The sequence below is a fragment of the Canis aureus genome, chromosome 16 (assembly GCF_053574225.1).
Source record: "Canis aureus isolate CA01 chromosome 16, VMU_Caureus_v.1.0, whole genome shotgun sequence".
In the NCBI taxonomy this organism is placed as follows: domain Eukaryota; kingdom Metazoa; phylum Chordata; class Mammalia; order Carnivora; family Canidae; genus Canis; species Canis aureus.
In genome coordinates this window covers 44,774,055-44,796,973 of record NC_135626.1, presented here as the reverse complement: position 1 = coordinate 44,796,973, position 22,919 = coordinate 44,774,055, and the positions used below count along the sequence as shown (strand labels likewise).

The following is a 22,919-nucleotide window of genomic DNA, read 5'->3' as shown; positions in this document are numbered from 1 at the left end:
AATCTGATTGAATGATTCTTTCAGTCTAGTGACTAAACATGAAATGGAAATATAATAATCTCACCTTTAACCTCTTTTATACTAAATTCCTTTTGGTGTAAAATTTTTCCTGGGGCTCCTGGTTGGCTCAGTCGGTTAAGCATCTGCCAAGGTCCCGGGATCGAGCCCCCTATTGGGTTCCCTGCTCAGCAGGGAAGAAGCACCTGCTTCTTCCTCTGCCTCTGCGCCTCCCCTCTGGTTTGTGCTCTTTCTCTCTCTATCTCTCTCTCCCCCTATCAAATGAATAAGTAAAATCTTAAAAAAATTTCTTAATGTTTAATTGAAATCTCTCTGATATAACTAAAGCTCATTTCATTTGTTTATCCTTGTATGCCTTTCGACATTAACCTCAGGGTATTGTTTTTTAGGAATTAAAATACTACAGTGCAATGAGAAAGCACAAAACTAAAGGAAAACAATAGGTGTATCACAGGGGTCAAAGCATGGTTGTTTTTGAAAATTTGAGGAAATAGATATGTTTAAACAGAAAGATGACTCTCTTAAAAACTGAGTTTTTCATGAACACACTAATGAATTGGTAAGTACCCTCTAAATTTAAATACAGCTTTCAACTCAAGTGTGGAACTTTGTACAGATAATGCATTCGAAATCCTTTTACATAATCTTGTACAGTACACAGATTAAGTTGTTTTACTATCACAGGTAAATAGCATTTTCATGTATACAAACAGTAAGTTTAAATGATTATAGTTTTCCTGGTAAGGAGATTCCTCAAAAAATTGCAAATAGAACTACCAAATGATCTAGCAATTCTGAGTATTTTTTTTAAAGATTTCATTTATTTATCTGAGAGAGAGAGACAGCATGCAAGTGAGGAGGTGCAGAGGAAGAAGGAGAAAGAATCTGAAGTGGACTCCATACTGAGCGTGAAGCCCAGTGCAGGGCTCCATCCCATGGCCACTGTGAGATCATGACCTGGCTTAACTGACTATGCCACCCAGGCAACCCTCTACTTCTGAGTATTTATCTGAAGGAAATTAAAACCCTAACTCAAAAAGATACATGCACTCCCATGTTTATTGCAGCATTATCTACAATAGCCAAGATTTGGAAGCAAATTAACTTAAATGTCCATCAGTGGTTGAAAGAATTTTTTTAAAAAGTGATAGATATAGATATACACACAATGGGATATTATTCAGCCACAAAGAAAGAAGGAAATCTTGCCATTTGCAATAACAAGGATGGAACTTGAGGACATTGTGCTAAGTTGAAATAGACCAGAAATATTAATAGCATATAATTTCACTTATATGTAGAATCTTAAAAACAAACAAATGAACTCATAGATACAAAGAACAAATTGGTAGTTGCCAGAGGCAGGGGTGGGAGCAAGCAAAATGGGTAAAGGCAATCAAAAAGTACAAACAAGTTATAAAATAAATCATGGGAATGTAATATGAAGTACAGTGACTATAGTTAATAATATTGTCTATTTGGAAGTTGCTGAGAGTAGATCTTAAAAGTTCTTAACACAAGAAAAAAATTGTAAATTTGTGTGGGTAGTAGATATTAACTAGATTTATTGTGGTGATCATTTCACAATATATACAAATATTGAATCATTATGTTTTTCATCTAATATGTATCAATTATATCCCAATAAAAAAGATCATAGTTTTCCTCTCTCATGCTGTCATTATTCAATTTGAAATTTTAAAAATCTTATTACAAAACTAAATACCTAATAATCTTATTCAATTAATTTTTGAAGATAGGGTAAATATTTCATATATGAATGCATCTATTCTGGGATGCCTGGCTGGCTCAGTGGTTGAGCATCTGCATTTGGCTCAGGTTGTGATTCCGGGGTCTGGGGATCGAGTCCCACATCGGGCTCCCTGTGAGGAGCCTGTTTATCCCTCTGCCTGTGTCTCTGCCTCTCTCTCTCTCTCTCTCTCTCTCTTTCTGTGCCTCTCAGGAATAAATAAATAAAATATTTTTAAAATTTGGATGGAACTGGAGGGTATTATGCTGAGTGAAGTAAGCCAGTCGGAGAAGGACAAACATTATATGTTCTCATTCATTTGGGGAATATAAATAATAGTGAAAGGGAATATAAGGGAAGGGGGAAGAAATGTGTGGGAAATATCAGAAAGGGAGACAGAACGTAAAGACTGCTAACTCTGGGAAACGAACTAGGGGTGGTGGAAGGGGAGGGCGGGAGGTGGGAGTGAATGGGTGACGGGCACTGGGGGTTATTCTGTATGTTAGTAAATTGAACACCAATAAAAAAAAATAAAAAAAAATAAAAAAAATTTTTTTCTCCTAATAATTAATAATAACTTTCAAAAGAGCTGGTCATAGATTGAGGTAAAGATAGCATGAAATATGAAGATTAGCAGAGAAGAAAAGAACAAAAATGGACACTATATTCAATGAGTAAGATATCCATATAAATTCCAAAATACGTATAAAAACATAAACCAAGTCAAATACAATTATTTTCTATGCTTTTGCCACTTATACACTGCCGGTGGGAATATAAAATTACATATTCTACTATGGAAAACTGTTTGGCAGTTTCTTATAAAACTAAACCACCATACAACCCAGAAATCATACCATTGGGCATTTACCTCAGAGATGTGAAAGCTTGTGTTCATAAAAATGACTGGACATCAGTGTTCATAGTAGCTGTATTTGTAATATTCCCAAACTGGAAACAATTCCTACTTCTTTCAAAGGCTGAACAACTAACCAGATAAAGCAGAGATATTGCTACCATGGAATAGTCCTCAGCAATAAAAAGGAGCAATAAAAAGGGGCAAACTATTGATAAATACAAACTTGGATGAAGTGTCAGGAAATGGTAATTAGTGGGGGAAAAAACACAGCCCCAAAAGATTATGAACTATGTGATTCCATTTATACAGTATTCTTGAAATGTCAAAATTATAGAAATGGTGAGCAGATTAGTGGTTAGCAGGGGTGAGGGAGTAGAACTGTTTTGTATCTTAACTGTATCAATGTCCACAATGAGATTGTGTTATGAGAGTTTTGCAAGATGTTACCTTGGGGGGGGAAGCTAAGAGTACATGCAATCTAGTTCTTAAAACCGAGGATGTAAAATAAATTGTAGCCACCCAATATAAAAATGTTTAATTTTAAATAAATTATAGTTACTTGTAGAACTAAGACTAAATGTTTTAAAAGGAGAAAGTGTGGTTTGTATTGTTAGTACAGATGCAGCAATCGGGAGGATTGGGAGAGCATGTGGGAAAAAAGTACTTTAACTGCTTTCAGTTATTATATTGAAGTAATAGTATTATTGGACATATTATATTTCTGGATAGAACAAATGAATAATTAGGGATAATCTAATTCTTGGATTCTCTGTATCTCTCCTGGAGAATCAGAATTTACAGTGATGAGAAAGAACCAGAATTTACAGTGATGGGAATTTACAGTGATGTAATCTCAGATTACAGTCGTAATATGGGGGAAACTAAGTAAAAGCTCTATAGTGCTATATTTGAATTGTAAATATCAGTGTGAATTCATAAGGCAGTTATCTTTAATATATGCATGTTATTCTACATATAAAATCTCTCTCTGCTGTTGAAAAAGTCTAGGAACAATGATCAATCCAATAGCAAAAATATTTCTAATATGCAATTCTCCTGAAATACTTTCCCTAACTAAAAGAAATCTTGCCACACGAAATAGGGAATCTATTTAGAAAAAACAAACAAACAAACAAACACATAGAATCTTGTCAAAAAGAATCAGAAACTAACCTCCGGCTCCCTTTGACCAAAGTTGGGACGATTTGAGTTTCAATAAGAATAAAAATTACCATGCCTTGAAACTTATTAAGACATATTTAAATCCGTGAGTTTATAATTGTATTTTAAAAAAATCAGTCATCTTTGAAGAATGTTAGGGAAACAGTTAATTATCTAACATAGAAAAAGGTTAAGCAAAAAATTCTGCTTTCAATCATTTGTTTTATCTCTTTGTTTTCCTCTTCCACCCTGTTAAAAAAAAAATTAGCCCCAATAGGAGCTAATCATAATATATAATTATGATTATAGTTAATAATTAAACCAATTCTCTTAATTGTCAATATGAGCTGAAATTGCTAGAATTTAACAGAAATGTGTTTTTATGTAATTCTCATGATCTATTCACAATGTTTTATATAAGAAATTCTCTTGAGATCCTTGGAAAACTCTGCATTCTTTTTGTTGTTATTGTTGTTGTTGAAAATTCTGCATTCTTGAGCCTTATTTGAGTTAAGTAGATTATACCAAAATTTGTATGTAATCAGGAAGAAAGTGGAAGAGGGTAAAATATACAAGAACTGTGGAACTTTAAAAGAAATACATTAGTTTTACCCCAATAACTGAGATGTCTGCATCTGGTAATGGTATCCCTCTTGGAAGTTAAATCATCAAACCATACTTTTTATGCATATTATTTGAATTTTAAATCTCTTTTCCTTGTATTTGAAGAGAAAGAGGGTACACGGCATATTTACACAAACACTGTCCCCAACAGCACGCTATACTAACAAATTTTTAAAACTCTCTAGCCAATGTAGGCCCTTCTAACTTGGACTGTTTTCTATCAGGAAAACTTCCGAGCTGTGTTTTTTCTCAATTTGAGGCACTTAGCAAATTGGATCCAAATGTAATGTTTATCTCAAAAACACTGAAGACAATATGGTATGCATCTCTGTTGGCACATTTCAGTAACAGCTTTTTCTATCAAGGGAAAAATATTGCCTTGTCACTAGTTTCACTTTATTCATCTTTTTTGAGTTATGTAGTACAGTGGCTAAAAAGGGGGGGGTGTTTCTTAGGCAAAAATCTTTACTTTTCTGTGCCTTGTTTTTCTTATTTGTGAAATAATAGCACTATAAACTGGGAGTGATCCCCTGGAATACAGTAAGTTCAATGTTTGCTACTGTTAGACTGTTATTATTGTATACTATTCTCAAAGTCTATGGAGAAAGGGACAATATACAAATGGAGAGAAAGAGAAAGAGAGAAAGATGCATTTTACTCTGTGCCTTGTGCCATATAAGCATCAGCACTGTCTGTGCTAAGTAGTTTAATAATATGGTCTCATCTAATCCTTAGTCCTAGCCAAAGAACACCTTATTGACTAACTCTATGAACTGGCTTTAATATCATTATGGTAAGTGAGTTTAATGTTCAAATTTTTCACACCCTTCTTCTCTGTTTCACTACCACGAAGGCATAGAATTAGCCCCAATCTTGGGCTCGGTTTGCTTTGGCTTTGTGGTGGGCGGAATATACTTTCTTGCCCCTTGACTTTGGATTTGTCCACATGACTTGCTTTAACCAATGGGATTTTATCAAATATGACTTGCGCAGGAGCTTGAAATGTGCTGTGCAGTGAAACTTGCTCTCTTGCGCTTCTGTGATTAAAGAAGAATATGTCCAGCTATGCTGCTGACCCATGGAGGATGAGAACCACATGGAGCAGACTTGATGCAACTTGTAATTTAAATTCAAGCCCAGCCAAGCCCCAACTAGTTGTTAGACACCAGTCATACCACAAATGAGAAGGAATAAATGAGTGTTATTTGAGGTTAATGGGTTTTGGGAGTGGTGTTTTATGCAGTGTCTTTCTGGCAATAGCTAAGGGAATACATGCACCATATTTCTCTTCTTCAACTTAGGGAAGCATAAGCATAATCCTTACTTAATTTCTACTGCCAACATCTTAAAATGCAATACACGTAAGCTACTTAAATTGAATGCATTCCCCTCCCCCCCAAAAAAACCCTCCTGAATGCATTTCATTTCCTTTATAACCTAATGGGTTTCTCTGTTTATTAATGTGTGATACACAGGCAAGCAAGCAACTTAACTCACAACTTAAGACACAAGATGGGTCTCTTGGAGACGCATCACTGTGATCAGTTTCTTTTTTTTTTAATTTTTTTTTAAATTTTTATTTATTTATGATAGTCAGAGAGAGAGAGAGAGAGAGAGAGAGAGAGGCAGAGGGAGAAGCAGGCTCCATGCACTGGGAGCCTGACGTGGGATTCGATCCCGGGTCTCCAGGATCGCGCCCTGGGCCAAAGGCAGGCGCCAAACCACTGCGCCACTCAGGGATCCCTGTGATCAGTTTCTTAAACCTTTTTCTTTCCCTCATAACATTGAATGATGTAAAATATATAAAAGGGAAGAAATAAACCACACAAATAAAAATAAACCATGCATTTATAATTTTTCCCTTTAAAATGAAAGGTGGTGTCCTTATATTTATGCCAGCAACTGATGTCAGGTTCTCCACCACAGAATGATTTGTTGTGACCTAAACTGAGATGCTAAACAAATTTATTACATGAATTATAGAAAAATATATTAGAAAAAAGAAAAATATATTAGAAAACTATACATATTTTGTTTCTTTTCATCTTCACTACTTATATATTTCCATCATTTTACAATATGGTGAACTATTAATATCATCAGAACAGTGTTGATGACTTTTAGTATTCATTGACATGATTTATAAGACTCATTTTAAAAGTTACTGGACATCTATCGCACCCAATACATTGTGATAGGTGGTGGAGAGATAGCGATCCACTCCTCACTCTCATGGAGCTTTAAATTTCATGGTGGAGCAGAGAAGGAAGAGGAGACATCAAACAACCCATTGCACAATCAATTGTTTGATTATAATTGAGCACCTGCATTAAAAAAGTAGAGGGTGTTCTAAGAGCAAAAACAGGGAAGACTTTCCTGAAGAAATGACATTTATTTATACAGTGATCTTACCTGAACAAAGCTTGGGGAAGGGGGAGTTGAGGATGGAGAAGAAAAGTCTGAGCAGAGGAAACAGCATTTGCAAAGGAAAGAAGGGGTATAGTGTAGTGGAGGCACAGGAGGGAGGTCCTTGAAGGAAAACTGACAGGGAGAGAGGCAGAAGAAGGGGCAGAGAGAGGGAAAGAGATGAGGCTGGAGAAATAAACTCCTCCCACAGTTCAGGCAAAAGATAATAATAGTGCTGGTGGCAGAGTTGAGAAGTACATGGATTTCAGTTTAGGATTGACAAAGTCTGGACGAGAGATTGGAGGTAACGGGGTAGAGGAAATTTTCTCTGATAATTCCCCAGTTTCTAATTGGTCACTTAGGTGGGTAGCTCTGGCATTTGCTACAATAGGAAAATTTTTAAAAGATTCAGTTCATTTTTGAACACACTAATTTGCATCCTTTCGGAAGCGTCAAAGTGGAGATACTCGGCGATAACAGTCAGGTAGGTAGAACTAGAGCAGAGGTTAGCAAACGATGGTCCATGTACCAAATCTGGTCTACCACTTATTTTTATAAATAAAGTTTTATTGGAATGGAGCCATACTCATTTCTTTACATACTGTCTATGACTTCTCTCATGTTACAAGTGCTGAGTTGAGTAGGTCCCCTAGAAAAAGTTTGGGCCCAGGAGCCTATAATATTTATTACCTGGCCCCTTACAGAACAAGTGTGTTGGCCTATAAGATGAAGTAGGGCCCTTAGAGTTATCAGCATGTAAACTGTAATTAAAGTTATGGAAATAAATAATACTGTTCAGAGAAAGTATATAAGATGGGGAAAGATGCCTAGGTTAGAACCTTGTGGAATTACAGATTTAAAGAAGCACAAGTGTGAAGTTGGATGAGCTGGCAAGACTGAGAAGGAAAGGTGGAAAAGTATACGAAAACCAGGTGAAGCCTCTGCTATTTAGTTAAAAGATCAAGTAAGATAAGGAATGAAAAATGTCCATTGTAAATTGACATGGGAGTTGTCAGAAAAAGCTGTTTGGGTGGTGTGATGGGGACAGAAATCATCCTGAGTTGAGTGGAACCTACATGAAGGCCACCCTTTCACGAAACTTAGTTGTTTGGAGGGAGCTAGAGTACCTGCCTGGGGAGGAAATAAGGAAAGGTCCTGATAACATGTGAAGAAATCAATACTTTTAAATCCCAGAGAGAAGAATCCAGTTGAAAGGAGAAAGTTGAAGAAAGAAGAGACAGAAAAGAAAATCCATTTTACAACCTTCCTGATAATGTTGGGAGGGACTGGATCCAGCCTGTGAACTGAGGAAGGACATCAGTGAGGAGGCTGGAGGAAAAGGATGGGTGTAGTGAGTGGTAGGTCTGTAGTTTAACAGGGTTTGTGTTGGGAAGTTGGGAATATTGCCATGTGTCAGCTTCCTTTTTTCTCTGAGAATAAGAGACAGAGCATAATCTAAGAGTGTAGGGGCAACAGAGAGTAAGAGGTAGAGACTGGAAAGACAGGGAGAAAATACAGAAGGTATAAAATACATTACTTAAGTTCGGCACTTACTTATTTAATTGCAGCATTCATTGAAGTTTGAAAAACTACAAACTCTTTTTGCCAGTATCTTGTCACGTATCAAAAAATTTTATCATCCATATCCCAACAGTGTTCTTTAAAGAAGGAGAAAAACATGCCCATCGTTATGCAATGGAATCTATCAATGGAACTAAATCATTAACTGTGGCTCTGAAGTGAAATATCTACATGCCTGCTCAGAGCCCATGATTATACAATCTAGAGCATTTTTAAAGCATTCCGCAAAACTGGAAGAAAGCAGCATATTATTGAATGGCGGCCAAAGCAACTGGACTCATTCTGTAGTAAAGACTGATCACTAAGTTCGGGGAAAAAAAAGTGTATTACTTATTTCTTGATTTTATTGATGTTTCTATCAGTCATCCCCAATTGGGGATTTGATGAAACAGCAATAAAGATTTAATCAATTCTTACATAGTTACCTGCATGTTCAGACTGTTCTTCCATAATTGGGATTCCATATCCCCAACTAAACTTCAGCTGATATGAAAAAGCATCATTAAACACAACCCTCACCACTTCATGATGGTTTTCTTTTTTTTTAATAAATTTATTTTTTATTGGTGTTCAATTTGCCAACATACAGAATAACACCCAGTGCTCATCCCGTCAAGTGCCCCCCTCAGTGCCCGCCACCCAGTCACCCCCACCCCCCGCCCACCTCCCCTTCCACCACCCCTTGTTCATTTCCCAGAGTTAGGAGTCTTTCATGTTCTGTCTCCCTTTCTGATATTTCCCGTTCATTTTTTTCTCCTTCCCCCTTTATTCCCTTTCACTATTTTTTATATCCCCCAAATGAATGAGACCATATAATGTTTGTCCTTCTCCGACTGACTTATTTCACTCAGCATAATACCCTCCAGTTCCATCCACGTCGAAGCAAATGGTGGGTATTTGTCGTTTCTAATGGCTGAGGAATATTCCATTGTATACATAGACCACATCTTCTTTATCCATTCATCTTTCTATGGACACCGAAGCTCCTTCCACAGTTTGGCTATTGTGGACATTGCTGCTATAAACACATGATGGTTTTCTGAAAGTACTGTAGCCATCATTTATCAGCAATTCCCATGATTGTTCTTCCTGCCATGTATGAAAAATATAAATAATCATATCAACTCATCCTAGAGAACACAAAACCAAGTTACAATTATTTAGGTTTATTGGTGTCACATACTATTCTTAAGTATGTGTCTCTAAATTAGGTCCTGAAAATCTTTTCTATCATTTTGGCTCAATGTAAATATATGAAAAGATACAAATGACATGTCATTTAAAAAAACCATTTGCAGGGGGACCCGGGCGGCTCAGTCAGTTGAGCATCCAACTTTTGGTTTCGGCTCAGGTCATGATCTCAGGGTCGTGAGATCGAGCTCCACATCAGGCTCCAGGCTCCATGGGGATTCTGCTTGAGATTCTCTCTCTCTCTCTCTTTCTATCCCTCCCCTCACTCTCTCTCTTTTTAAAATAAATAAATCTTTTTAAAAAACTATTTGCAGCATTGTTTTAGTGTGATCCCATTATGATAAAGAAACTGATCTGTGTGCCTACATATATATGTAAAAATATATGTCTATTTATGGAACCAGGTATATATGCATGTATACATTATCTTAAAAAGATACAGAAAAATTTAAATATACACATGTATGGTGTGGAGGAAGCTGTGGTTAGGATAAAAGCAAAAGTTCTCTTTTTTTTTTTCTTCAGTTTGTATTGCTTAGCTTTTTTTAGGGTGACTATTACCTTGGTGATTAAAATAATTTTAAAAATTAAAAAGAAAAAAATACTTAAAATAATCAGTGGAAATACTTGAGAATTTGGTAGGTGGTTTTTTCTCACCAATTTTTTTTCTGCCAAGAGTACTAATACCTATCACATGAAAATACTTTGCCAGTAGAAATAAATTGCAGCAAATAATCAGAATACAAAAATCACAAGTGAAGTTAGAGTATACCTCCAGGTTCTTTGGAGTCAAGAACATTCCTTAGAATTAAGCTCATAACATTCATAATGGATGAGTTCATAATCTGTAGAAGTAATCCACCCAATAAGTGGTTAATTGACCTATTACTAATAGAAATGTCAGAAACTTTTGAAGTCCAACTTATGACCTCCTTTTAAATACTTTTTAAAATAATTTCATGTATTACATCCCAGGATTCTTATTAATTTTAACACAGTATTTAAATCTCACTCAGGACAATGTCTACACGAAGAAGGAAAAGGTATTTATTTTCATAGTGTCGCCATATCTTTCAAAACTATTCATCCTTCCAAACATGGAATAAGGCTGTGGCATTTTTATGAGGACAATACTAATTTCACTGATTTTCTCAAGCAGTATACAAATACTGTGAAGGTCAAAACATGAGCACTTGGGCTGAATAGCATGAGTCAGACAAATGTAGAATGATATGGCAAGAGAGGAGCTATGATTGGAACAGGTTGGCATGGCAGGTGAATTGGCTGCTTATATTCAAAAAGGATAGACTTCAATGAGCCATGAGACTCCAAGGATGGAAAGCAGCAGGGAGCATACACTGCAGGCAGGGAGACTAGTCCCTGTGGCTTCTGTAAATGCTTCTTGACTTAAAAAGAGATGTGATAAATGATCAAATGGTGGAAGCATGGAAAACCAGATCAGTAGAGAATGAACACTGGTCAGTCAGAGCACAGGGCCAATGTGGGTAAAGGAAACGGGCAGAAGTCAGAGATCTAGAAGCTGCAATGAAGAATCACCAACAGAAGAAAGTGATCCAGGGATAAAGACTGAAATCATCTAAGAAGAGTCCAAACTATTTTTTCCTATTCCAACCTTACTTTTTAGATTACACATCATAGAATAATAATGACTCATAACAGCCCAGATTTCAAGGATGAGAGGGGTGAAGGTAATATATGTAATTTATGGCTCAGTGGTTAAGCATCAGCCTTCAGCTCAGGGTGTGATCCCAGAATTCCGAGATCAAGTCCCACATCGGGCTCCTCTTGAACCTGCTTTTTCCTCTGCCTGTGTCTCTGTCTCTCTGTGTGTGTGTGTGTCTCATGAATAAATAAAATCTTTTTTTTAAAAAAAAAGAAAGAAATCTCCAGTAAGTCTATGTCACGTCTCACCCACATACCCTCACCTGTAGCCCCACACCGATCCTACATGGCAGGTGGATTAAGAGTCCTTGCCCCTGGTGAAAACTACCAAAGTATAGGCTAAGTAAATAAATTCAACTTGCAAAACAAACTTCAAGTTTAACATGTGAAGGTTGCCTAATAATGAAACATTTGTCTTTGGGCAACATACCTTTCATAAAGGAAGCCAAAGCCATTTTATCCATTATCCTCTGTGTCATGTTAGTGACTGGGGTATATGCCACCACCAGATCAGAGTCATTAAACTCATCCACACATCCCAGGACATGAGGTGGCTGTTCAGGCAGATGGGTAGCTGGTCTCATTGCTCCCTGGCTTATCAAAACCAACTTTAAAAGAATTTTTCAGTAGCACCTGGGTGGCACAGCAGTTAAGGGTCTGACTTTTGTTTTTGGCTCAGGTCGTGATCTCAGGGTGGTGAAATCAAGTCCCACGTCAGGCTCAAGTTTCTCTCTCCTTCCGTTGCCTGTTCTGCTTGTGCTTTCTCTCTCTCTCTCTATGCAATTTTCACTAATTTTCTGAAGTGTATTAGTGGTTATGTAGAATAGGTTTTTAATTTTTGTAGGTTCTAGCTCAAGTATGACAGTAAAGTGTCATATATCTTGAAAGGCCAGACACAGAGATGAAGCAAAGATGGCAAGAAGTTAACACTTGTCAAATCTGAGTTGTGGGCGAATAGGATAGGGTGATGGAATTGGGTCAGTATTTCTACATTTTGAGATTTAAAACATTTTTGATAAGTTCTTTTATAATTCTAGTGGGTGATTATTATAAATGTACTCTTTATCAACTTAACAGCTAAAATATTCTAACTGAACTGCTTTAAGAGCTACTACAGAGAAGGAAAAGAAGGATGTGAACTCTGCTACTCCCAGAGAAATGGTATTCACTATTTTTAAACAGAATACAGCTTCAATGTGGCCAAAGCAGGTGCAGACATATCTCAAGGAAACACACCAAATCCGTTTGACCTTTATGTCTGTGTCCTTATACTGGGAACGTAACAGAATGCAAAGGTATTGATAATCAGCAATCCGGCTCCCTAAAACCACTCTATGTTTACAAAAAAGCATAGTCTTGAAAAGAGATCCCAAAAAAGTTCCCTAATATTTCCTCATAGACTTTTTTCCCTCAGCCCTCCCAATTAATAATAACTGAATCAAACTGTCCTCAGTAGAGTGCTATCATTTAAAAATCTATTCAGTGGCACCTGGGTGGCTCAGTAATTGAGCATCTGCCTTTGGCTCAGATTGTGATCCCAGGGTTCTTGGGATCCAGTCCCATATTAGGCTCCCCTCAGGGAGCCTGCTTCTCCCTCTGCCTATGTCTCCACCTCTCTCTCTCTGTGTCTCTCATGAATAAATAAAATCTTAAGAAAAAAAAGAAATATAACATGAATAAAATAATATCGTTTTTTTTTTGTCAGAGAATTGCCCATGAGCAGTCTGTACTTTGAATGGCACGCTTTTGCATGCTTATTTAATATCTAGATAACCACTGAGTAAAGCTAATTAACATCATAGTCATTCTTAGATGAACAAATCAAAGAACGAATTTCTTAGAAATTCGTTAGAAAGAACGAATTTCTCCTCTTAAATCCATGGGTCCCCCTTTTGTGAACTAAGAATGCCAGACAAATGCAGATGAAAACCAAAACCATGTTCATGGATATGACTGAAGTAATTGATTTTTAGGTCATCATGATGTGTAACAGATTCTTCTGTCTTCAATTTGAAATCACAACTCTGGTTACTCAAACTCATTTGAATAAATGTTGATGTCATATACAGATTACAAGGTTCAGGGGCCTCTGGGTGGCTCAGTCAGTTAAACATCTGCCTTTGGCTTGGGTCATGGTCCCGGGGTCCTGGAATCAAGCCCCATGTCGGGCTCCCTGCTCAAAGGGGAGTCTGCTTCTCCTTCTCTTCCCTGATCATGCTCTCTCTCACTATTTCTGTCACCATCTCTGTCTTTTCTCTCGCAAATAAATAAAATCTTAAAAAAAAAAGATTACAATGTTCAGAGAACTTGCTCTATTTTCTTTTTTGACAAAAGTTAAAGCAACCAAACATCAAAAGAACTCTAAATTCTAACAAGAAAGTTTCTAAGTCAAAACATTCCTCTTCACCTAACAGCTATACAGGTCTGTTTGAATAGCTCAGTAAGCTACCCACAAAGACATTTTAAAAGAAAAAAAAGAAACCACAGGGAAAAGTAACCTGTCCTAATGCCTACACATTCCCAAGAACTAAAACCTTCCAAATTCTCAAAAGGCTACCCTGAGAAGTATAACACTGACCAGAAGAAATTAATTATATTTGTAGACACTTCTGAGCCTCTTTTCCATTTTAACATCACACTAAAATACTACATAACTGAGTTTTAAAAATTAATTCACTCATTAGACCTATAATATAAAACTTAAACTAATTTAGAAATATCAGAATAATATAATAATTTTAATAGTATCAATCAATATGTTTGGCATTGGCTATATGTATATACTTTACGCCTTACCTTATGCAAAGTGGAAGGTAAAAAACAAATTTAACTGTCAGGAAAATGAATGAGGAACTTAAAAGGACCTCTGATTCATTGTTTCCTTTTTGTCTAGGAGGACAACTAAGATTCCTTCATGGGCTCTTCTGCAAATGTTTGCCTTTTTTAAAACTGTTTTTATTCAGTTTGGCATCTGAAAACAGGACATAGCCTGTGTGTAAAAAGCCTGCCAAATGTTCTTTATTTGTTAGGTTGGTTTTTGTTTGTTATTTTTTCCCCCCGCATGTCTTTCTTGTCCAGTTACTCTGCAGGGACTGTAGTTATGGATGGTTGGCTAAGCATGGCACGTGATATTTATTGTTCTGTCCTTCCAGCATTCATAAAAAGTGATCAGATTCCTAAAGGAAGAAAAAAACCCCACAGTGTTTGGTAAGTGATTAAAAAACTAGCTTTTAGTGATTAAAAATTAGACAGCCAAGTCAAAAAAATAAAGAGCAGACTAAAAAGAAAGAAAGTTGAACAGAGAGAGGAAAAATGAGGGCCAATCATCTCAGAAATCAGAATAATGCATGTGAACAAAAACAGACACATGGATCAATGGAACAGAATGGAGAAATGGACCCTCAACTCTATGGTCAACTAATCTTCAACAGAACAGGAAAGAATATACACTGGAAAAAAGACAGTCTCTTCAATAAATGGTGCTGGGAAAATTTGACAGCTGCATGCAGAAGAATGAAACTAGACCATTCTCTTACACCATTCACAAAGATAAACTCAAAATAGTTGAAAGATCTAAATGTGAGACAAGAATCCATCAAATCCTAAAGGAGAACATAGTAACAACCTTGTTGAACTTGGCCACGGCAACTTCTTGCAAGACACATCAAGAAGGCAAAGGAAACAAAAGTAAAATGAACTATTGGGATTTCATCAAGATAAGCTTCTGCACAGTGAAGGAAACAGTCAATAAAACTAAAAGACAACCTATGGAATGGGAGAAGATATTATTTGCAAATGACATATCAGATAAAGGGCTAGTATCCAAGATCTATAAAGAACTTATTAAATTCAACACCAGAGAAACAAACAATCCAGTCATGAAATGGGAAAAAGACATAAACAGACATTTCTCCAAAGAAGACATAGACATGGCCAACAAGCACATGACAAAATGCTCCGCATCACTTGCCATCAGGGAAATACAAATCAAAACCACAATGAGATACCAACTCACACCAGTCAGAATGACTAAAATTAACAAGTCAGGAAATGACAGATGCGAGGATGCAGAGAAAGGAGAACCTTCTTACACTGTTGGTGGGAATGCAGGCTGGTGCAGCCACTCTGGAAAACAGTGTGGAGGTTCCTCAAGAAGTTAAAAATAGAGCTACTCTACAACCCAGCAATTACACTACTGGGTATTTACCCCAAAGATACAAATGCAGTGAAACGATACCTGCACGCCAATATTCACAGCCATGATGTCCACAATAGCCAAACTGTGGAAGGAGCCACAATGTCCTTCAACAGATGAATGGATAAAGAAGATGTGTGTGTGTGTGTGGAATATTAGCCATCAGAAAGGACGAATATCCACCATTTGCTTCAATATGGGTGCAACTGGAGGGTATTATGCTGAGTGAAATAAGTAAATTGGAGAAAGACAATCATCATATGGTTCACTCATATGGGGAATATAAGAAATAGTAAAAGGGATTATAAGGGAAAGGAGGGAAACTGAGTGGGAAAAAAATAGAGGGAAAACAAACCCTAAGAGACTCCTAACTCTGGGAAACAAAGGGTTGCAGAAGGGGAGGTCTTGGGGGGATGGATGGGGTAGCTGCGTAATGGGCACTAAGGAGGGCACTTGATGGGATGAGCACTGGGTGTTATACTCTATGTTGGTAAATTGAATCTAAATTAAAAAAAGAAGAATGCACATGGGAAGTTTTCACCTAAAACTTAACTGCCCTTCAGTTAAGTAGTTCCTTGTACAAATGATTGCTGTGTTGTGGAAAGTATGCAGAATGGCTTACAACGCTTTTCCTTATTTACTACTGAAAGCAAACCTATGTCGCTACTAGAGTCACAACCATGTTACAGATTCGAAAGTGGGTCTTCTAGATGGAGGTTATTTGCAGATGTTCAAATAAAGGCAGAGCCCACATGTGAGCCCAGAGCCGTGTTTGGGCTCCAGGCCCCTCACTCTCAACAACCGCTATGAAAATTATGCTAATTAAAACAGTATCTAATACCCATTTTCATAGTTTAATAGTTTAGACAAGAATGGAGCACCCTGAGACTATTTCAATGACTACCATTTTCATTGAGAAAATGGACGTAAACATTGTCTTTGACTCTAATTGTATCCCTACCTTATTGTTGGTCACATTTCTCCTCTTGTTTTGCCAGTCACTACTAGAAGTAAGAGTCTATGAACCAAATAACACCAACTATTTAACCTGGTTCCAATTCCAGACATTAATGATGATATTTATTTTATATGGGTGTGGGGTAAAAAAAAAAAACAACAAAAAATCATATTATAATACATACACACACTTTCTTAGGAACTAAATTTAGAAGCTAACTTATTTCCATAGTTTTAGGGATTTTAATCTCCACTATAGTGCAGTGACGTGCTTACAAGTGCAGGAGTCTGAGATCTACATTCCAAACCTGTCACTCTTCAGCTTGGACAGGTGACACCAAATCCCCAGGCCTCCATTCCACATGTATCACGGAGGCTGGACTTTGTCTGTTCTGAGCCTCTGCACATTTCTACCTGGGTAGTAAGTACTGCTTCTGGGTCCCAAGGCTGAACTCCTCCAGACTTGGATTTGTGGGGACCCATGAATCAAGCCAGCCCTCCTCAGCACACTTCGCAGATCTCTTAATCTACTCCTTGGTCTTCCTACTCTCCCTGGGTCCTCAGCCCTACTTCTGCACTCGTTTCAGTACATAAATTTAATGTTTTACTGAAATCTCAGAGATCACTGAGTGGAGGCTTCCCTCCCACCCTCTCTGCTTCATGTGAAAAGTTTCCTGAGGAAACCGGGCCAGTCTTTGCCAGACTTAATCTCCCTGCCTCACCTCTCAACCCAGTCTTATAACCTACTCTAAAATCCGGCTCCCCCTTTATGACTTCTAATATAATATTTTCTCTCCTCCTTCCCTTTCTGTGGACATGCCTAATAATTAATTATATGGGGAAATTTTCTACTGACTGCTGCTGCCTTTCGTAAGCCAACTAATCATATAAACTTCGTCTACTAGCTCATCTCACATTCACTGTGCAAATCCCCATGGTATTACTTTCTTGGGGCTCTGTAACAAGGCACCACAAACTGGGTGTGTTAAAAATGACAGAAATGTATTCCCTCACAGTTCCAGAAGCTGGAAGTCTGAAATCAAGGTGTCATCTCCCAGGCCACGCTCCCTCCTGGCTCCTGGGGCTTGATAATCATCCTTCTCATTCCGTATCTTTGCTCTGTAACCTCATTATCACGTGGTGGTCCCCTCTGTGTCTGTTCTGTCCCAGCTTCTTATACAGAGACCAGTCATATCAGATTAAGGGCACACTCTACTTTGGTATGAGATTATGTCTATAAAGACCCTATTTTCCAAATAAAATCATATTCACAGGTACCAGGAGTTGGGACTTCAATCTATCTTTTTTTGTGGCATATGATTTGGCCCATAACAAACACACAGGCAGTACTGAGTGAACTCAATTTTTATAGCTGATGGTCATTTGACAGTTTTTCTTACCCCCATACCCATGCTACTGAAACTAAATGAAACTAAGCTCTCAGATCTTGCCAATGACCACTGACATCTTGGTATCAACATCTGCAGTACTGTTTTCTTTTGTTTTGTTTTATCTTTCTGTAGCATTTTACACTGTTGAGACCTATTGCTAGGAACTCTGTTACAAGTTACCATTTTCCTTCTCTGACTTCTCTTTTTCTAACAATCCTCAGTTTATTTATGTCCCTTTGCACTTTTTAACTTCAAATTTTGGCCTTTCCTTTAATAAATATATCCACACTTTCAGCTTTATCCTAGATCTATGTTTCCAGCCATCACCTCCTTATACTGGATCTATTTATTTCATTTTGACACATCAAAACTCAAGTGTCTAATTTATCTTCCCAACACACTTGGCTCACTAAGCTTTTTCTTTTCTTTTTTTTTTTTCTTTTCTCTTACCAGATACCCAGTTGAGAATCTCAACACTTGTTGAATGGATAAAGAAGATGGGTGTGTGTGTGCATGTGTGTTCATGTGTGTGTGCAATAGAATATTACTCAGCCATAAAAAAAGAATGAAATCTTGCCATTTGTAACAACATGGGTAGAACAAGAGGGTATTATGTTAGGATAAATAAGTCAGCCAGGGAAAGACAAATGCCATATGATCTCACTCATATGTGGAATTTCTGAAACAAAACAGATGAACATAATGGAAGGGAAGGAAAATTAAGATAATAAATAAAATAAGATGAAAATAGAGAGGGAGACAAACATAAGAGATTCTTAACTCTAGGAAACAAACTGAGGGTTGCTGGAGGGGAAGGTGGTGGGGCGATGGGGTAACTGGGTGATGGGCATTAAGGAGGGCACATGATGGAGTGGGCACTGAGTATTATATGAGACTGATGAATCACTAAATTCTACTCTTGAAACTAATAATACAAGTTAACTACATTGAAGTGAAAAATTTAAAAATAAATAATTTTAACATTTGTTTTGTGTTTCTCTCTCTTCCTCATAATCAATATCAATTTAATTACCAAGCTCTACTGGCACTTAGGGGCTTATGTAGATCTCTAGAAAGGGCATTATGTTTGCCTTGTTGGATTTAGTCTTTTTCCTGGACTGGAGAGCTGGACTGAGGAACTAGTTCTCTCCTCAGATTCATCTTTTATAGTTATACCAAAAGTTAGCTTCTTAAATATTCTTCTGTTATAAGTTGATTGATTTGTGCATCCCAGGTTTATTTCTCGCATAAATAAAAATAATTCAGGGATGGCTGGGAGGTTTAGTGGTTGGGCATCTGCCTTCGGCTCAGGGCATGATCCCGGAGTCCCAGGATCGAGTTCCATATCGGGCTCCTTGCATGGAGCCTGGTGCTGCTGTCTCCGCCTTTCTCTGTGTCTCTCATGAATAAGTAAATAAAATATTTAAAAAACAATTCAGATTTCTTTAGAAAAGTAACTATATTTTCAAAAATTCACTTCCCTTTTCTCTTGTTCCCAGTTATGAATGATATTTTATTGCTAGATCTTTTTAAAAAGAATAGCTTTAGTTTTAATGATTGAAACTATTATTTCCACTCAATGGTTTTTTAAAAGATTTTATTTATTTATTCATAAGAGACACAGAGAGAGAGGCAGAGACACAGGCAGAGGAGAAGCAGGCTCCCTGTGGGAAGCCCAAGGCAGGACTCCATCCCAGGATCCCAGGATCATGACCTAGGCCAAAGGCAGACGCTCAGCCACTGAGCCACGCAGGTGCCCAACTCAACGATTTTTACTTTTGTTATTATGCCCTCTTTTTTATTATGAAATATCTCCAACATATAGGAAAACATAGGGGAATGTAACAAAATACCATGTATATGTTCCCCAAACTTTAAAAAATTAATATTTTGTCACATTTAAACTGTCCTTTGTAATCTCTCCTTAATCTTATGCCTGTTCCTTTAGCCCAGGGCATCTCTTCCCACTCATTTCTGCTTTATGAGTTATATATGAATTCCTGAATAGAATATACTATTATTTCATGTGTTTGTAAATTAAAAGAATAATATAATACTACATATTTTATTCTGCAACTTGCCTTGTTCACTTACGATTTTACTTATATTTTATATATCCATGTTGATACATGTTGATCTAAATAATTTAACTTTTTTAAAGAGTGAATAAAATACAATTCATTTAAAACTTACCTATTGCTGGTCACTACGTCTCCAGACAGTTTTTCATTCTTACAAACAGGCTATTGTGACATCCTGGCAACTGCCTCCTTTTGCATATATGTAAGAATCTCTTTATGGTGGTTGGAAGTAAGAAAAACTGGTGCTCTTAATCAGTACACCTATAAATCGGAAATGTCTCATGGACCCTACACAAAATATTTGAAATATGAGTGGAAACCCTACAATGCTGAAGAATTGATGGTGATAGAAAGGGAGGTGGGCGGGGGGTGGGGGTGACTAGGTGATGGGCACTGAGGGGGACACTTGATGGGATGAGCACTGGGTGTTATTCTATATGTTGGCAAATTGAACACCAATAAAAAATAAATTAAAAATTTTTTTCAAAAATAAAAAAAAAAGAAGACTTAAAAAAAAAAAAAGAATTGATGGTGATGGTGATCTATTCATTTCCCAGCTATCTAAGCACATAAGGTTGGATCATTATACAGATTTACATATTATACTAACTCAATTTAGCTGCAACATGACTGAAAAGGATTTCTACAAAATAAAAAAGTGTGCATTACTGAGGGGGTGGTACTAGGCAGGATGAGCACTGGGTGTTATATGTTGGCAAATTGAACTCCAATTAAAAAAACTAAAAAAAAAGTGTGCATTACAAATTATTTTAATAATGCACATATAGGTGAAAAATAAGAAAATGGCACTTCAAGTATGAAGCATGGCCACGTATTCATAATTGACAAGAACTCTTCCATCTTTATCTCATCCTATCTGGTTTATTGTTGTAAACATTTTATATTAACACAGTAATACATGCGGGACGCCTGGGTGGCTCAGTGGCTTAGTGCCTGCCTTCGGCTCAGGGTGTGATCCTGGGGTCCCGGGGTCGAGTCCCACATCAGGCTCCCTGCATGTAGCCTGCTTCTCCCTCTGCCTGTGTCCCTGCCTCTCTCTCTGTGTCTCTCGTGAATAAATAAATAAAATCTTTTAAAAAAAGATATAAAGTCAAGATTGTATTATCTACCTTGTATCCATAGCTCCTAACCTAGTGTTTGGGCCACTGCAAGAATTTAAACACAAAAGACACTGAATTTAATCACTGACTACTATGCATATGATCAAAGCCATTTGAGTCTAGGGGCCAGCTGGCTATGCACCAGGCTCCCTTTCCCAACACACACACACACACATACACATACACCCTCAGAATGTAAAACTCCTTTGCCACAAAAAGTCAGTCTTTTAATTATGCACTCTTTACAAATTTGTCTTTTCTGATCTAAATGATCAAATAGCTTTAGGGTGAAAATCAAGTAGAGTTAATTTTCAGAAACTCTCAGGGAAAGGAACTAAACCCTCCAAAGTCTGTTCCTGAACTGTCTCCCTTCCTTAGACCATTCACAATTTTTGCCCGGACACCTCAGGCTTCCCTGTATCCAGGATCTTCTCAAAGCAGGTGATTGAGATATCCATTTAAGTTTGAAAATCACTGTTTAGCTACTGCAAATTCTCATTTCTCTATGCTTTTCACAACTGACCACTTTTGACTGATTATCTTCAATTGACCTAGCAGGAAGACAGGAAGAATAATAAAATTTCAGTCACTACCAGCTACCTTTGGCAACACACACCCTCATATGTGTGTGGAGTTGCATGCATACCCAGAGATCTACCTATTACACACATTGCTTTTAATGAGTGAATTCAATGTTGTAAGTGCCATAGGGCAGAAGCCAGATCCCACGAGAGGCTTAGTAGCACTCTCTGAAAGACATCAAGAACATAAGCTCTGAAGTCACACTGCCTGGATTCAAATCCCATTGTGCTACTTAGGAACTCAGTGTCATTGAGTAAATCATTTAACTTCTCCGGCCTCAGATTTTCCAGCTATAAAGTGGAGGGTGAAAATAAAGATCCTTAATTCTTAAGGTTGTTGTAAGGATTAAATACAATATTCAACACTGGTGGTAAATACATGCTCCAACTTTAGCAAGTACTAGAATCACCTGGAGAGTTTGCTCTAATTACACAGATGGCTGGACCCCACTCCTGGAGTTTCTGATTTGGTAGTTCTGGGGTGACCCGAGAATTTACGCTTGTAACAATCCCCAGCAGATCCTGACATGGGCAGTCAGAAAACCACTGGTCTACAAAAAGTGCACAGAACAACAGAACAATGCCCTGCACAGAGTACGTACTCAAAAAATATTATCAATTACTACTTCTAAAGCTTAGTTCTTAACATATCAAGTCTCTTCTAACAGCAGGAATTATCTTACTTTTAAAGTTTTCCCCAAAAAACTAACAGTTTTGTTTTGACTCATCTTGATGCTTTGACCCACCTGAGAATTATCATTGAAATACTTAAGTGATTGTTTACATGGGAAAAAAAATAAACTGAATTTTCTCAAATATGTATCACTAGATTTACTGTTGAAACAAAATAAGAAGTAAATATCAGAGACGGTAGTTTATCTTTATTAACAATGTTATTCCCAAAGCACCTTTTCTGGCAGTTTCTTTTTACCATCTCTGCCCATCTCCCTTCCAGTTATCCCAGTTACCAATAAAACTTACTTTCCACGTAAGAGATAACACAGGATTCCCCGGCCACCTTTTGGAGAGTTCCTGAAAAGTTTTGGATTTTGTGGCTCCTTAAAATGAACAGAAGGTGGGATTTAAAAATCCAGCCTCAATCCCTGTCTACCACCCACTTCCTGTGCTTTCTAACCTCCGGCTGTTCAGCTTTCTTCCATGTGATGAAGGGCTAGACAGTCTTCTTGCTCATCCTCTTTCTTGTTCTTTGTTCGGACATCGTGAATGCTGCTGTCTCGTTACTTCCCAAATGAAGCAGCACAAGGTTCTCTTGAACCTTGACCATTTGACTCCGTAGAGTTCAGCCTCAGGCTTCCCAGA

General features: G+C 37.3%; 1 protein-coding gene across 5 annotated transcripts in view; it reads right to left on the bottom strand.

Annotated features, from left to right (window-relative positions):
- ABCA6 (ATP binding cassette subfamily A member 6) overlaps nucleotides 1-22,919 on the bottom strand; it is a 114,533-nt gene extending 91,614 nt beyond the window's left edge. Inside the window, exons 1-2 of one of the 5 annotated variants that reach the window (XM_077853652.1) lie at nucleotides 22,735-22,919; nucleotides 22,581-22,657 (exon numbers count right to left, since the gene is read on the bottom strand). The gene's annotated coding sequence lies outside the window, so the exon portion shown is untranslated. Of the gene's footprint in view, nucleotides 1-8,372; nucleotides 8,388-22,580 lie in introns of those variants that run through there. The other 4 variants (XM_077853662.1, XM_077853654.1, XM_077853655.1 and 1 more) reach the window with 4 other exon arrangements.